This window comes from Chiroxiphia lanceolata, chromosome 11, assembly GCF_009829145.1.
Source record: "Chiroxiphia lanceolata isolate bChiLan1 chromosome 11, bChiLan1.pri, whole genome shotgun sequence".
Lineage (NCBI taxonomy): Eukaryota > Metazoa > Chordata > Aves > Passeriformes > Pipridae > Chiroxiphia > Chiroxiphia lanceolata.
Genome location: NC_045647.1, coordinates 4,202,865 through 4,219,156, shown reverse-complemented (window position 1 = coordinate 4,219,156; position 16,292 = coordinate 4,202,865). Strand labels below are relative to the sequence as shown.

The following is a 16,292-nucleotide window of genomic DNA, read 5'->3' as shown; positions in this document are numbered from 1 at the left end:
GTGAATCTGCATGATAGAGACTTGAAATGCAGGTGCCTGGATGGAAACAAGGATCTCCAAGTGGAGGCCTACGTATGGTAAAAGAAAAGGAAAAAAGAATAAAGGGATGCTCGTTTGCAAAAGAAGGCAGGACAAAAAACAAAGCTACACCTGTAAGAAACATGTTTCTTTGCCAGATGCATTAAGAAGGTTATACCTTCACTTTAGACTAGCCAAAAAGATTAAAGCCATTTCCACCCTCACCCAAATCTCCAAGGAGACCAAACCTTCTTCAGCTTTTAACTGCAGTGAAGTTAGAACTGAGGGAGGATGCAGGAGAACCATCTCCTGAACTCCAGATCACAATCACTGTTCCACAGCATCCTCCTTGCTGCCAATGCTCCCTCTGCTCCCTGCTCTCCTCACCCCAGCCAACACACCCTGCACAGCTGTGGAGCATCTCACTGGGCAGGACGGTGTGATCGATGCCATCCCTTCCTTGTAATCACACCTATGGTTTGGCAACACCGCACCCACAATCCACACTGACAGCATGCAAGATCCTACACCTCCCAGAGGAAGCCCAGCTCCAGTTCAGAGGACGCCTCCAGCAATGGGGAACTCTACCAAGTTATGTACTCTTATGCAAGTTTGGGGTTTCTTAAACACCTGAAGAAAAAAAGAAGGGAGAGAAATCAATCCAGTAATCCTTGTTGATTATACTGACAGTAATTATACTTGTGTTATGCCAACAGTATCTTCTTGAGTTTGCCAGTGCTTTGAGACAGCTCGACTGCCTCACGGATGAAACAAAGCTGTAGGTTTTAAGCCACTAGAAAGAGGACAGTAGGCGTGGAAAGGTGATTTGGGGATGCAGGACAAGTACAGCACATGGATACTGGTGCCATCTAGAAAACCACTCCACTCCTACCCGGGCCAGAAAGCATAGCCTGAACTTTGCTCAAATGAGCAGGGAAGGTCCAACAACATAGAGGACCAGACCAGGGGTCACAACTCAAAGATAAGATAAAAATGACAACGTGCCAAAATGATCAGATGAGGTTCTCATAGACCTGAGCATCAAAAGGCACTTTATGCAGCTTCAACCACCTTTGTTGTGGGGACCTGCCCCACAGGTGCCAGGCAGCTGGGACCTGCCTGTGCCTGGTGTCATCTGTGCCATCAGTGGGGGGACAGACATGTCCCTGTGCCACCCAGCCCCTCTGCTCCTGCTTCTTCCAACCTAAGCCAAAAGGTAAGAACAACAAAACCCCCAAACCCCACTTACCTCTCTGTGCAGCCAGATGTTGGTAGATTTATTAAACTTATAAATCTAAATTTTTTCTCCTAGGTAAAGGCTTTACATGCACATCAGCAAAAAACTGCCCAAGGTCTAGAGAGCCTGATCCAAGTGCTACCATCCTCCATTCATTACATGAAATATGTCCAACTCCCTAAATATATATTTTACAATATAAGTACATTGTGGGAAGATACAGAAGAGTCACCATATCACAGTTTGCTCAGCTGGATCCTGCCCAGATGTGGGATCACCAGTGAGCAACAGATAAATTTCAGTCCTGTTCTGACATTGGTTCTTCTTGTTGCTTTTGGTGAGTTGCTTAACACCCAGCATGTCCAAGTTTCATTGCTTTATATATACATACATAGATCTATGTATACATATACTGTGGAAATCATATTTATTCAACCTCCTACAATGTTCAAGAAAGCAACGAATTATGCTAAAGCAGTTGAAAGTGAGGAGCTCTATCAGAGACAGAGATCAGGAGCCTCGAGAGAACCAGCAGTGATTTCACATCAGCCTGCAGAGCTCTGGAGTGAGCAGCCATCCACAGCCTTTGAAAATCAGGACCCTTTCGAGAGAGCTCAAAGACGGGTGAAAAAATACTAAAGATCTTTGGAGGAAAAAAAAATTATATATATATATATATATATATATATATATATGATCAGAAGACACCACAGCCAACCCAAAGCACTTATGGGGAAACCACTGATTTGCAATTCCAAACCACTTTTCCGCCTGAATCCTCCACTTACTATCTTATCTGATCTTCTCTCAGGGAATCCCCCAAACCACCTCTGCTTTGAAAGGACCTCTCAAGCTGTACTCTGAGCGCTTCTTAGCACTGAAGGTTTGTGTGAAATGCTGACAAACTAACAGCACTTTTGTGCACTGCTGCCTTTTTTGATTTTTTTTTTTTCTGGCAAGATTATCCTTATCAGGTACCCAGGCTCTGCTCTCTTTGCCAAATAAAGGTTGCCATACCCAACACAGACACACTTTTACTGGCCCACCACATGTAAACATTAGCATAAAATAAATTTTAAGGCAGCACACATGCCATGATCTGTATCAACACCATAACAAAGAAATGCTGCTTTACTGATATTCAGTAAGTGTTTTAAAGTCTAAAACCATGGGCAATTCTGCTCGGTGGCACAAAACCAGGTGTGAATGGTACAAAATCACTCTCAAGAAATGCCACAGACCCACCACATCACATCAACAGAGAGGTCATGTTGAAGCTAAGACCAAAGACACTGACTCTTTTTATTAGCAAAATGCTCTACATTAGATGACCTCAGCATTCCACACACATTATTTAAATCCTCCAGAAGCCTCTTAATATGGCAGCCTCTTCCCATTCTCACTTTGTAGACAGAAGCACACAGACAGAGGACATGGTGTAGCAACAGTTATGGAATAACAAAGTCTCCAATTTCTGTCAATTTAAATTTGGAGGCTTCTCATTTAAAAATGTCCTTTGCCCAAAAATCTATTCGCTGAAATCAGTAAGAAAGAAAAGAAGAAGATTCCTTCCCTCTCCCCTCGTTACTCTGTCTTCTAGGAGGAAAAAAAAATTAGCAGAACACCTTCAATTTGGAATCAAAATCACTTCAGCAAAGAATTTTTGAGGAACACTGCATGGAAACAGCTCTTTTAAGCAGGGATATTAGAAGCCCCCCCCCAAAAAAAAGTATCACAGAATAATGATGCTTTTTTTGAACAACCAGTATCAGTCTGTTCCTGGCATTAATTTTGGAAATTGTATAGCTAATATGACAGCTATGATTTGGAGCCTTCAAAAGGCATAAGCTATTGGCATTTTAAATACATTACACACAAACACGCACGCACCCCTACACCCACACTAACTCTGGAGATTTGTTCTGCTCCTGTCTGCTGGCTCTTCTGCGCGTACTCCACAACAGATTGCTTCCTTGTCTCATCCCAGTTTTTTCCTAAAGGGGCTTTACATCAGGTACCCAAATATGAAGGGTACAAAGAAACCTGCATTAACACACCACACAGCAGAAGGGATCCTCTGCAACTAAATGGACACAATCAAGCCTTTCAATTAAACCATTACCCAAAAAGCTGTGGGTGGCTTATTACCAAAGACAGCATTTATTTTAAAAAATGGAGAGTACCATTAGAAACACCTAATATAACTCTTATTAACTTATTTGAATCTAGTTGTGAGCACATTGGGTTTGTAAGTGTCTGCTAACATAGCATTCTGTTTGCCTAATTAAGTTTTCAGTAGGGGAAGCTGTAGCTCTCGCACTAATACAGGGAATCAAAAAAAAAATCACATATAAACCAATGCTTAGCTTGATTTACCTTTATTGTATAAGGATTTGCTACAGGCTCTTCAACAACTGCTAACTAATTTTCCATCAAAAAGTACAATTGCGGGACAAATTCCCATTCCAGCCCAAGTGATAGGGATGATGGACTAGTCCCCAAGTTATAAACCCCCCCTGCAATCCCTACAGCATTTACAGGCCCTCTGGTTTTCCTCATCACTACTTCCCCTTGCTGGTCCACATTCTGAACCTTGAGCTTATTCCCCCAGCCGTGCTGCAGTAACGCTCTAGCTGGGGAGCATCAAGCAGAGGAAAATTACCATTAGCCAAAAAAATTAATCTTAAGAGGCTTAAAAGAAATCTCAGGGAATCAACTCCGATCTCCATGACAAATAATTAGCAAAATAAAGATAAAATACTGAAGCATCTCAGCTTTCCGCTACATTCCAAAGCGGCTTATTTTCTCCCTAAATTTTACTCTTGCTGCATTTAAAATGCTCGCTTGCAACTTCAAAAAAAAAAAAAAAAGAAAAGGGAAAAAAAAAAAACCAAGCGACAACAGAGCGCTTTGCCCAAAAAGACAAGATTTCTGCCTGGCCAGTCCCTGTACCCAGCCCAGCTCCAGGCAGGGCCCCCAGCCCATGCCCCAAGGGACCTGGCTCATGGGGCGAGCAGTCCTGGAACAGGCCCAGGACTTTTTAAGCCATATTACAGCATTAATATAATTTACAAAATGGTTAAAAATCAGAATGTTTTTCCTTCGTGAAAAATAACACACTTAATGCTTTTCATCTGGCACATAAAATTTACAATACCTCCAGGAACGTTTTCTTTGGTTAAATCAACACTATTGGTACTTTTTTAGCCTATAAGCATATTACAGCCCCAGCTTTTTATGGGTTTTTTTGGTTGTTGTTTTCACCCATTGTAATAAACTTTTCAGAACCAGAAATGATCAACAATAAAAAGCATTCCCATGTCAAACAATTTTAACCACTGCTTTTAAAACAATAATAAAAAAAGGGAGGCGGGGGGGGGGGGGGGGGAGGAATCGGCTTCAAACCTGGCTGGTACAGTAACTATCTCAACGCAATTAATACAAAGTAATCATCTGCAGGGCCAAACTTCAGCGCTCTCCCCAAAATTGTTTCCACGCTGCTTCCATCAGGCAGCCGCAGCAGATGTTGGCTGTTAAAGGGCGCAGACGACACAGTTCATGACTTCTCGGAGGCGGCTGCGCGCCACATCTGCAGCCGATGAAGGCGAGCGCACGAGTGTGGCAGACACAGCGAGAGCGGCGGCCGGGGCCAAGCCAACCCTCCTTCCGTGCCGGGGCTAAAAATAGAGGAGGCGTTTTGCCTCGCCTCGCCTCTCCGGCCGGCCTGGCCGGCCTCGGGCAGCGCTGCCGGAGCGGAGCATCCGGGACGTGCAGAGTTCACGCCGAGGGAGCGAACGGCGGCGGCTGCCTCCGACTGCCGCTCCGCACCCGGCTCCTCATTAACCGGGCGGCGATCCAAGTTCATCTGGGCCCCAGAGAAAGGCAATGCTTGTGTTTAGACCGCACAATACTGACATAACATTAACAGATTTACATATGCAAAACTGTGAAGCAACAGGCATTCCCCCTCAATTGACCCACAGCTTGTAGTGGCTGCCGAGTTATTCCCTGCTTAGGCTCCGTAACCAAGTGGGCGTCATGCGACTACCATCTGGGTACCACTTATTTAAAGCTGGCAGTCTCTCTGTAATAGGCAAGCTGGCAATAAGCAGGAAGGGAATAAATTGCATCATTTAGTTAACATCCACTTGCTTTGCGGCTGTTAAAAACCCATGACTGAATAATAATTTGGTTATTTCTTTTGCCAGACAATGCTGTCAGCCAAGTCATACTACGCATGCTGCAAAACGTAAGCTTGAAAAATTTCCACTTTAAAAATAAAGAAATTTGCAGTATAATGTGTGCTGAGAAGTTTTTCTAATGCCAGCAACTCAAAAGCAATCGAGTTCTAAAAATAAACTTGCACTACTGTAGTCACCAGATTCTGCTTCTCCCTAAAATCTTTGTTTTTATCCGCCACTCATCCTAATCCATTAAATTTGCCAAACATTGCCAACCTGGCCTGTAACAAGCACAGGAATCGAGGTTCACTCGTAGAAGCGCTCGTTAGATCCCAACACTTCTCCATTTCATGCTACCCACTGCCCTTCTCATCCTTTGCCTTAATTCATAGATTTTATCATTTCCTTCTGTCTGACAGCTGCTTTCACGCAAACCGGTATCAAAGAAAGTGGCTGAAACTGGAGACCACTGAAATACAGCAAGAACATAGCCTTTGTTAAAAAAACAAAAAAGGAGAAAACAAAGAGCTTTTGAAGTGGGTTTCTCTTTAGTTTGCAGAAAATTAAGTTACCAATAGTAATCAATTTTTTTTGTCCCAATTTGCTCAAAATACAGTCTCTGCACATGTTATCTCAACATCCATCTCTCTTCAGGACTAAAGGAAAAGCCCATGCTGAGTGCACTTTTATACTGCAGAGATAACAAGGCTTTGCATTATACAGTGGGAAAAATCAGAAGTAACGTTTCCATCAGGATTAATGGCGAGGACAAGCCAAGAGCACAGTCCGCAGGTAGAAGTTTTCTCAGCACAGGCTACAGCATCTCCACCTTCCACAAAACCAGGCTTGCTCCTCCCTCATGACATTTTTAAGGGGTATCAGGGACCCTGAAGTGCAGAAAACAAGACAACTGATAGTAAGTGGAAACCTGAGTTCATTAGTAACTTGTTTCCAGTATCAGTGAAGGAGACAGACTTGGGAAGAGGGCGCTGGAGCAGAGTCAAGCTCTGCACACCTCACACATCTCTGCAGTGGGCACCCTGCAATGATGCCTCCAGCATCCACACTGGGTACAGCACCAAACACCATAGAGCTGGGCATGGAGACAGCAGAGGCAAATGGGAGACAACTGTTCTCCCCTCTCCATCACTACCTTGTCTCCATGCAGGTCTAGGGCACTAGGGCACAGCTCAAGAGGTGGAGGTGCCAATGTCCACACCACGTCATGTCTCAGCAGGCTGCCAGCAGCAGGCACGTATGGTTTCAATACAGGTAACCCCGATCCAGCCCAGATCAGGTGCAATGGGACCTGCAGCACTCAAAATCCTTCCTAAGCCAACACACAGACGATTGTTCACTTAAAAAAAATCATATGGAAAGGGACCTTTTTACAGGCTTCCACAGGACCGTGCTCCTCTTGCTGCTCCAGCTGGGATGCTCAGCCAGACCAAGGCAGGCAGGGAAATGCAGAACCCACAGCCACCCACAGCCCTCCACAACATGGGACCACCACCCTGGAATACAAGCAGCTAAGGGCCATCGTAACAGCTTACAGGCTTCTACAAACAAGAACGAAAGTAAGATGGAAGAAAAGGATTTTAGTCAGTGTGACCCTGCACCCATCTGGCAGGACAGTGGTCAGATGAAGGGAGAGAAAAAAAACAGAACAGAAACAGAGGGCAAAAAGAAAAATCTGTCAGAGGAAGTACAGTGCCAGAAATTGTTCCAGGACCCCGTGGCTGGATGCCAACTCTAAAGCCTGCAAAAAAATAACACTACAGAGTCCCTGAAACCTTCCCCACTAAAAAATTTGTGCAGGCTGAGGTTTGTCAAGTAGTACTTGTGCTTGCTGTGCCTGCTCTGCCACTCTCACCCAGGAGGTCTCAGCCTGAAATACTTCTCTGGAGAGGAAACCCAAGGCATCCACCAACTTTGGCAAGTTATCCTTTGGGAAACATGCATCCCCTAGAGCGTTTGTGTATTCCAGAGTGTTTGAAAAGCTTCACAGTACTAAGCTTTAGCACTTTTAATTGCATATACCATACCCAAGATCATCAACCCAGTAACGCTGTCACCCATGTGGTACATTACTGTATGGTCAATCTCCCTAATTATTCTTGAGTTATTTTTTCCACTAGATCTACAAAATTATCAGCATAAATCTCTAAACATTTACCAGTCAACAAACTCAGCACAACAGACATAAGCTTGGCCCTGACAAATAAAAAGACTAAGGAAAATGTATTTATTTGTAGCAAACGTCCTTTCCTATAACCATCAAATAGATTACAACTGCATTTTTTTCCTCGCACTGCACCCTGGGATCCAGACATTTAACTAGCACACACTACAGTCCTGGATTAATCATAAATAGAATATATTTTTAAGCGCATTAATTATGTAACAGATGCTTCCAGGATTCCAATAGAGGTAATTTTTAAAATCCCAGTGCACAGTTTTATGAATCTGTGCAGTTTCAAGGTTGTTTTTAATTTGCGCTCAATACTACACTTACTTAAAACCAAGAGGTAATCAACCACTGCCTAATTATTATTTTTTTTCAGTGCAGACTGGAAGATATATCCTACACTGTTGCCGTTGGACATCTCAGTTGTTAACTGAGGTTCCTCCCATTTCTTTGCCATCACGGTGGGTTTGGATAACCAGCCATGTAAACGCAGTAATTCTGTATTTGCCTTCTCCTGTTAATTTCTCCTCCTCAAACTAATTTCTGCCATTCAGAAGCCTGTCTCCTCCCACAGATTCCCGCTTGTGTAACAGACATTTTCAGAGCACACAGTGCACATGGAGGCCTCAACAAGGACAGCTGGGCAGGATGCTCAGGGTTTCCACACAGCCCTTCATTTATTGATGGGGTACCATGAATGGCTGGACCTGATCTTAAAGGTCTTTTTCAACTTTAATGATTCTGATTCTATGAAATAGCTCTCACTGTGTTGCAAGCACACCATCATGGTACAGAGGGCAGGTGGGCAGAGCTCCCAGCTACTTCCCAAAACCCCTCTAACACCCTGTGCTGTCTCACAGCAGTAGGTGTCATCACAGCTACACCTTCAGAGGTCTTGCTGCTGACTTGCTTTGAAAAACTGAGTTAAATTGAGTTCACTCACAAACAGAGTTACACCATACTTAACAAAAATGGGATTTACCTCACTTACCTTGATGGTAACAACAATGGCATATCCAGGTGTGGGGGAATACATACTGATTCACAATATTTTCTTGCTATCTAGTTACTGGGAAACTCACTGCTTGCACAGCCAGCTTCAGCTGCCAAAAACCACAGGCAACTTCACCAATGACAACCAGAGCCTGCATGGGGTCTCCTGGCTATGGCACTACAGCAACAGACCCCATCTGGGGCACGGGTGGGATGATGGAGATCTCAGCAGCCTTTGATGGCTCCACTGGAGCACCCCAGGGCACAAGTATCACAAGCCTCCATGTCTTGGATGAGAAGTTTGCTTTTTTCTCCACCTCTGCACATCACAATTCCTGGATCAAGTCACAGAGCTGCATCTCTGCTTCTGTTGGCAATGCTTAATATGTAATGACTTGGAGGGGCATTTTTCCAGGCACTCACTGTGTGTGCAAGCCTGGGAAGTGGCAGAGCCCATACCGTGGTAGCACTGGGCTTGAGCTCTCCCTTCAACAAACTCTCCCTCTGGTCCAGGAGGTGAGGGAAAAATACAGGAGCACAGACAGCAATTAAGGTTCCTATCAGATGTGGTGTTGACACATAAGAACGAACAGTGAGTAACCCTAACACAAGGTGAGGGTTATTTAGGAGCATGTGCAGAATATGGAACCTCAGCAGGCAGGGAAGAGAGGGGTTGAGAACAGGAGCAGTTCAGGACCACAGCTCTGCTCACCTGCACATCAGCCACCATGGGGGATAACCGTGACTCAGGCTGGGCACAAACCAAGGAGGAAGAAAAGGTGGGTAACAAGCATTTTATTCCTACTAAGTATTTTATTTTGGCTGCTACTCCTTTCCAAAAATAAAGGTAATAATTAAAAGTGAGGGTTAACGCTTCACTTCTTACATTCAAATTCCTCAACTAGACAACGTAAAACAGGTCGTGAATGGGCTGAACTCAGCTGAAGAAGGCAGATGACTTTGTGCAACCAGGGAGGCCCCAGGGCAGGCAGCTGGGTGCTACTCTGGGTCTTGCTTCCCCAGGCACACCACAGCCAGTCTCCCCTGGTGCAGAGGGGACCCCACTGACAGCAAGAGCCCAGCAGGTGCAGCCCCGTCCAGAGGCACCCAGTCTCTCCTTGCACCTCCAACATGCTTGATTTTCCAGACTCCCCCCAAATTACCAACTGGCTCTGAAGTAGAACAGATGGGGACAAGACTCACCCCACCTCATCATCAGACACCGGTCACGCAGCAAGGCTCGGGAGCAGTCAGGGACACCCTGCAATGCCACTCTGTGGTGCCAGCCTCTCCCAAAACACTCTGCTGATCCCCTCCCATCAGCGCATGGGGAGGGCAAAGCAAGCCAAGCACTCACGGGCAAGAAGATGCCTCCATATGGGGAGGGACCAACCCTCAGCACAGCCTGGTGGAGAGATTAGATCCCTGCCAAACTGCGGCGTGCCTTCGCCCCCATAATCCCTGTGACACGTGGGAATGCCGACACCATGCCAGGTTATCGGCAAGGTGATAAGACTCGTAGGCTGTACCTGCTTGGCATGGCTCGAGCGAGGCTCCCTCGGGGCTCCTCCACTTTCACTTCCTACTAACGTGCACCTGCACCCATATCAAAAGCAGTAAAAGCATAAACAGTATTTAAAGCTTTACTCAAACCCCCACTAGAAGTCTGGTGAGCCCCACGCTGACGCCGGTCCACGCCAACACCTGGCTCCCAGGCAGCCCCGCCGCAGACGCAGCCGGCGGCATCACGTGTGGCTGTGCCAGCACCGCTCCCCAGACACCACGCACACCCAGCACACCCATCCCGCACAGTGCTGAGTGAGCACAGGCTTCAGACCCTTTTCAGTGTGAACCCCAGCTCTGCTCTCCAACTCAGCAGGCAGGTAGCAGGCTGGGTACAGTTTTATCCGAGTTTTATGCGCAGCTGCGTTTGCTTATTGCGCAGGTAAGTTTTTACGAAAACAAGAAGAAACAGCAGCAACTAGTAACCTGGGTATCTCAGTGCCCTCACCACAAATTCCCAGCCTCTGGACCAGCACATCATTCACTGCTCACAGGAAAGACGGAAACCCAAAGAAGAAAGGATGCCAGTACATGTACATCAACAAGTTCAGTACCTGGCGCTACAGGAGCAGCATTAAATTAACAGTTAAATGAAACCCCACACTTGTCAGCTTTGGCAGGGTGGTCCCATCAGCCGGCACTGCTGGGAGCCAGGAAAGGAAGGATCCTCTGTCCAGAGAAGAGCACGTCAAGACACAAAGCCTTTGGCAGAGGTTTCATATTACAGCAAAGTCAACCAAGAGGCCAGAGATCTACCAAGGGGGTGGCCCTGACCCCCTCAGACCCTTCTCTGACCTCCAGAATCCAATGAGGATGTTCAACTGGCAGAAAAGCTTTTTCCTGCTTAAGCTACTTTTCTGCTGGTCCAGCTTCCCATGCAGTCTCGCCCTCTGGTCAGGCAGAGTCAGCTGAAGCACGGGAGATGCACCCAGGAACAAGCTGAGAGACCTAAATCTATTCAACTGCAGCGTGAACCAAGCCCTCACTCCATACAGCACCAAGCACACTGTCAAACAGTCCGTAAAAGCAGCTTTCATCTGAGAAAAAACAAAGGAGATAAAGGCTTTCCAAGGAAACAATTCTCATTTGATACGTGTCATGAAGTTGTGCGCGCGCTTGAGTCACGGCACACGTGTGGACCATTGTGATGCACTCGCAATGTGTCCTCCTCCTCAATCTGCTGAGAGCATCCACCAGGCAGAGGTTGACATGCGGAGGTGATTCAACGCCGAAGAACAGAAACACTAAGACATGCTGTTCTGAAAACGGGGGCTGTACCTGACACTACTTTTATTTACCCAGAAAAGTTTTCTGCTCTGTATGCCCTTCCAATTTACCCAGTGCTAAGCAGAGTCCCCATCCCACCCTGGATGGTTCGCTGCAATCAGACAAGTAGACGGTACTTCCAATACAGGCAGATTTTTTTTTTCCTTTAGGACCTATGAGAAACACCAGTTGAAAACCTGAATATTACTTTTTACCTGACAAGGTATTATACTTTCTTCCACCCCCTCCTTGTGCTTATGGCACAGAAAAAAAAAATCACAAAGAAACGGAGGGAGAAAAAAACAATCTTCCCACCAAAATGTAAATATTTGTATGTAGCAAGAACAAAGTATTTCCATAAAGCTTTCAATAAAGGATAACTGCAGGCCAAGTTTTACCCGTAGATACCGGCACAAAACTCCAGCTAAAATTACTCGGAGCTGCCCAAATTTCTGCAGGGGTCAACTCCAGCATACAGTGTTCACATCCAGAAGGACTGTGAGCTCAGGAACTGAGGCCACACTTCCAGCTCTTCTGAGAAAGGCAGACGAGATCTGCTTCAAATCAGTGAAGAACTTGGGAGATGAGTCAAACCTGCAGGATTTGCTGCAATACTCGCTGCAAAAGAGGATGTGAGAACTGGCAAGTACGCTGTGTTTACTCACTGTGCCATCTAATTCTGGAAACTCGAGCTGAGATTCGGCGTTCGAGCACGACTCCAAGGGGTGGTAGGAAGATCCTGGCCCCGTTACAAAGCCACTCGCTGGGCAAAACTGGCGGTGTCTGCTCAAACGGGGCCACAGGCTGACCCTGACAGAGGTTCTGCAGCTGGCAAGCAAAGCCTCCCCACGGCAGAGGCTGCACCGCATCTGCCTCCAGCCCAGGGACGAGCCTCCGCAGGCATCGGCGCACACGAGGAACAGAGATGCTCTAAAAATCACGCACTGCTTCAGTTAATGACACAGATTTACACTGGGTGTTAGCCTGTTTTGCTAAAAAAAGCCGACCAGATTTTTTTTCTTTTTTCCTGGTGCAAACTGTCCTTTATAGAGACTATTAATATCTCTCTTCCTTCAGTTTAAGCTCTACTTCTCTTCCTTGTTCTCCCACTGACTTATCTTCTAAGTTGCAAAACAAGATTTAATTTATCTCTATCTTTTCTCCTCATCCCTTCCCTCCTGTTACTGCCTGGACGGGCAGATTGTTTTGCAGGGAACCACTGCATGGAGTGCTGTTTAGATTTGTGTGATATTCACATTTTTAAGCAGAAGAAGATACCTAGTTTACACTAAACAGATCCCCTTTCATTCTGTCCTCATGTAATTAGTTCTGTGTTGCACACACTAATAACTTAGATAAAACACCCTGTTTTAAGCAGCCACCTCAAACAGCTGCAAAGATATTCCAGGCTATCAGACACCAGTGAAGACAAATAGCCATGGATGGCAGACACCAGGAGATTATGCTGAAACAAATGCATTTTTATTTTTCCCTTTAAATTACAAAAGATTATCATTTTACTCAGCAATGCCCCTTATTAAATTGAAACTCTCCACATCAGAATTAAATACATCCTATCTACTCAAAATGAAGTGTATTATTTATCAGTAATATTTAATGACAAAAACCTGATAACTTTCTCTGATTATACCACTGATTTCTTCCAGTCATGCATCATTGGCTCTGCTGGTCATTAGCATTATCACAGTGCATAAACTCTGGCTTAGGCAGCAAGTTTGATAACAGAGTCAGATGCCTATAGCTACTATTTTTCAGTTTATTCGGATTTACTAGTTTACCTCTCTATGAGTGTGCCTCTATCTAATGGCATCTATTATAATCCCTAAAAATCCTAGAGAATAAATTTCCATTTCCATGCAACACTCTTCTGCACAATCAAAATTCCTCAGCAAATATAAAGCACTCTGCGAAAAATCAGATTTCCCCTTCAACTGTCTGAAGACCCTTTTCCTGAAAGACCATATGCCAGCCAATCTGAAAAATAAATAGGAAATATCTAGTCTTCTCTGACTGTTTAATGTTAAGAATATGCTGGATAGGCTTAAGATATTTTAGTTTCATTCACAGATCACATCCCATTTTAACTTTTACGAAACAGTATTTTTTGAATGCTGTAGATACTGCTTTTATAGAAGTGAAGGAAAAAAAAGAATCAGAACAAATGTACATGGTACAACATCAGCTAAAATCTACCAAGATGGGTTTCTCCCATTCTCAGTTAAATCCTGGAACTGAAACGACAGATTAGAAAGGTTTCCTGAGTAAGATCATCATTCCTTACACAACTGGCCTTCAGAAAACTCCAATGGGTTAGCCAGAGAATAACTTTAAAATACTTGTATAAACAGTAATTATGCTGCATACTTCTGACATTCCTCTTTCAAAGCCTTTTAAGTATCAAGTAATTTATCATGGAAAAATACATTTTCTCTTCTCTGAACCTACAACTCAGGAGCTTTACAAACCTAACACACATTATCTGAACATCCATGCACAGGCATGGCATTTAAAACTAACAAAAACAATTTACTACAAGCTATTTCAGAGCCACCTTCTCCCAGCACTCATTTAATTCAATGAGAGCAGGATGGAGCCCCTGACAACTCTCTGATTAAAATTAATTACCTAAGCTGTTAAGACATTATTACCATTGCAAAACTTACTGAGAAAAATCTCTTCTACATCTGCTAAGGCAGATACTCGCTATGATATTCTGTTCAAACATTCTTATATGTTACACACATGAATATTCTAAGACTATTCTCCAGACAAACTGATTTTTTTTTTTAAATATTTTTTAACAAAATTACCCAAGGAAGCTCCCATTATTTCAACAGGGGTATTTAGTGCTTAGGCCACATAACACTACATACGGAAATACACCTATTTATGAAATTCACCCCAGGGGAAGGAACAGTTTACAGTACACTGATCAACAGAGTTTGCATGCTACTGTCTGAAGGAGCCCCATTTGAGAAGGAGAGCTGTTATGAAAGCAGAAAGTATCAATGCTAACACAATTGGTGCCACTGTGTTATGCTATTTGCTGGGCAGAATTCATCTCACAGAAAATTTCAGTTTAGGCATAGTTTCAGTATCACTGTGATATTAGAAGTTAGGGCCCTTATGTAAGAAACAGCAGTGAATTGATGAGGTTAATGCCAAATTCCATGATTTGTTGAGGCGAAAAACAGATCAAGCCCTGGAAGAACAGCGGCGAGCTCGGGAGCACAAGATACAGAAGCACTAACAGAGATGCTTCCCAGTCCTTGCTCCTCTCACCATCCAGGGGCTTCAATCTGATCCTCAAAAATGAAACGGTGAAAAATATTGTCACTGTCCTCCTCTGCCCACCTGCTCCTCTATCTCATGTGCACCATCTCCAAAATACACTTCTGACCCTACTGAGCGTCAGCCAACGTCAAACCCCTCGCCAGATACATCCTCCCCTGGACTGCCAGCCTTTCCCAGCCAAATCCAGCTTCGGTGTCTTCCAAAGTCAATGCCAGGAGCCACTCTGTGATCTGCCACAGCCTCCTGCACTGCCCCTGCTTTTGAAGAGATTTCTGCCACAGGAGGAAAGGAGGATTTACATCACTGATTTTAGTGGAATTTTTCTTTCCAGCGCCAAGTACAAAACGTGGGAACTGGGCTGGACGAGCTACCTGACCAGCTAACAGAGATTTGTCATGAGGTTCATGTAAGACAGAGTTCATGACTCACTGACAGCAAGCTCACTATTACAACATAAAAACTATTATTAAAAATAAAAATGCAAGCACCAAGAGGAACACTTCAAGAAGGTTTTAGCTTCTTAATCCTGAAGAGAATACCCTTGAAACGCGGCTAGCCACAGGCCCACCTGAGAAAAGTCATAAAAGACAACCTTGTAATCAAAAAAGCTATTAGAACAGCACATTTTAGTTGTAAAAAAAACCAAAAAACAAAAAACAAAACAAAAAAAAATAAATAAAAAGCAAACCACCATCCTATTTCTGCTCCCTTGGCATTTCCAGAAGTTTCTCGGGAAGAGGTGTCCCACTCATGCTCACCCTCCAGCTCTCCAGCAGCAGAAAAACATATACTTCACATTCACCGAGCAACACAAGGAAGATGCTTTTTAAAACTGACTTGGGCTCCTAAAGAAATATCAGTTAATTACTTAATCCTTCTTAATGGAATGATCAACATCCTCTCGGCAAACAAGGCCGTGATGATTTAACATTTTACTTCACTGGCAGAATTAACCCCACTCCCCTCCTGTCTACTGCATTGACTCGTTTCTTTAGAATCAGTTCCATTTTTCACTTCTGCAGAGCAGCCCCTGCACCAAGCCGAGAAAAAGACTCGACCAGACAAAAATCTGCATTGTTGTTATTCTGCTGTGAAGCCAAGGCCCAACCTCTGGGAGGGAACGGACAGAAAGGCAGGTGGCCAGGGCACCCAGGAAATCAAGGTAGGAGACAGCACAGAGCAACGAGCCCCAGCATGAGCCTGGAACAACTTCATCAGCATCCCAGGATGGATGAGGGGCAGCCACTTCAAAGGGAACCAGGGAGGGATGTTTGAATCCCAGCTCAGACAGCTCCTGAATCCCTGAGAACCCCTGGCCATCGTTTTGGCAAGAATAAAAGTCCTTTCAGGGCTCCACCACTCACTGCAATCAGACCAGGCTCAGACAGAATTCTGCAGGCAAGTGTTGTGCAGGAAGGGGAATTCAGCATCGATTTTTGTGATCAGATGTTTAGCAGCTGCTCTGAACACTCCAGCAATCCCCCCTCACCATTTTATCTTCCTTTATCACAAGCTTTTTAATAGAGACATG

The 16,292-nt window shown here is 44.7% G+C and overlaps 1 protein-coding gene across 4 annotated transcripts in view; it reads right to left on the bottom strand.

The window, feature by feature from the left end:
- Positions 1-16,292, bottom strand: part of FOXP1 (forkhead box P1) — a 382,430-nt gene that overhangs the window by 357,838 nt on the left and 8,300 nt on the right. The window lies entirely within an intron of this gene.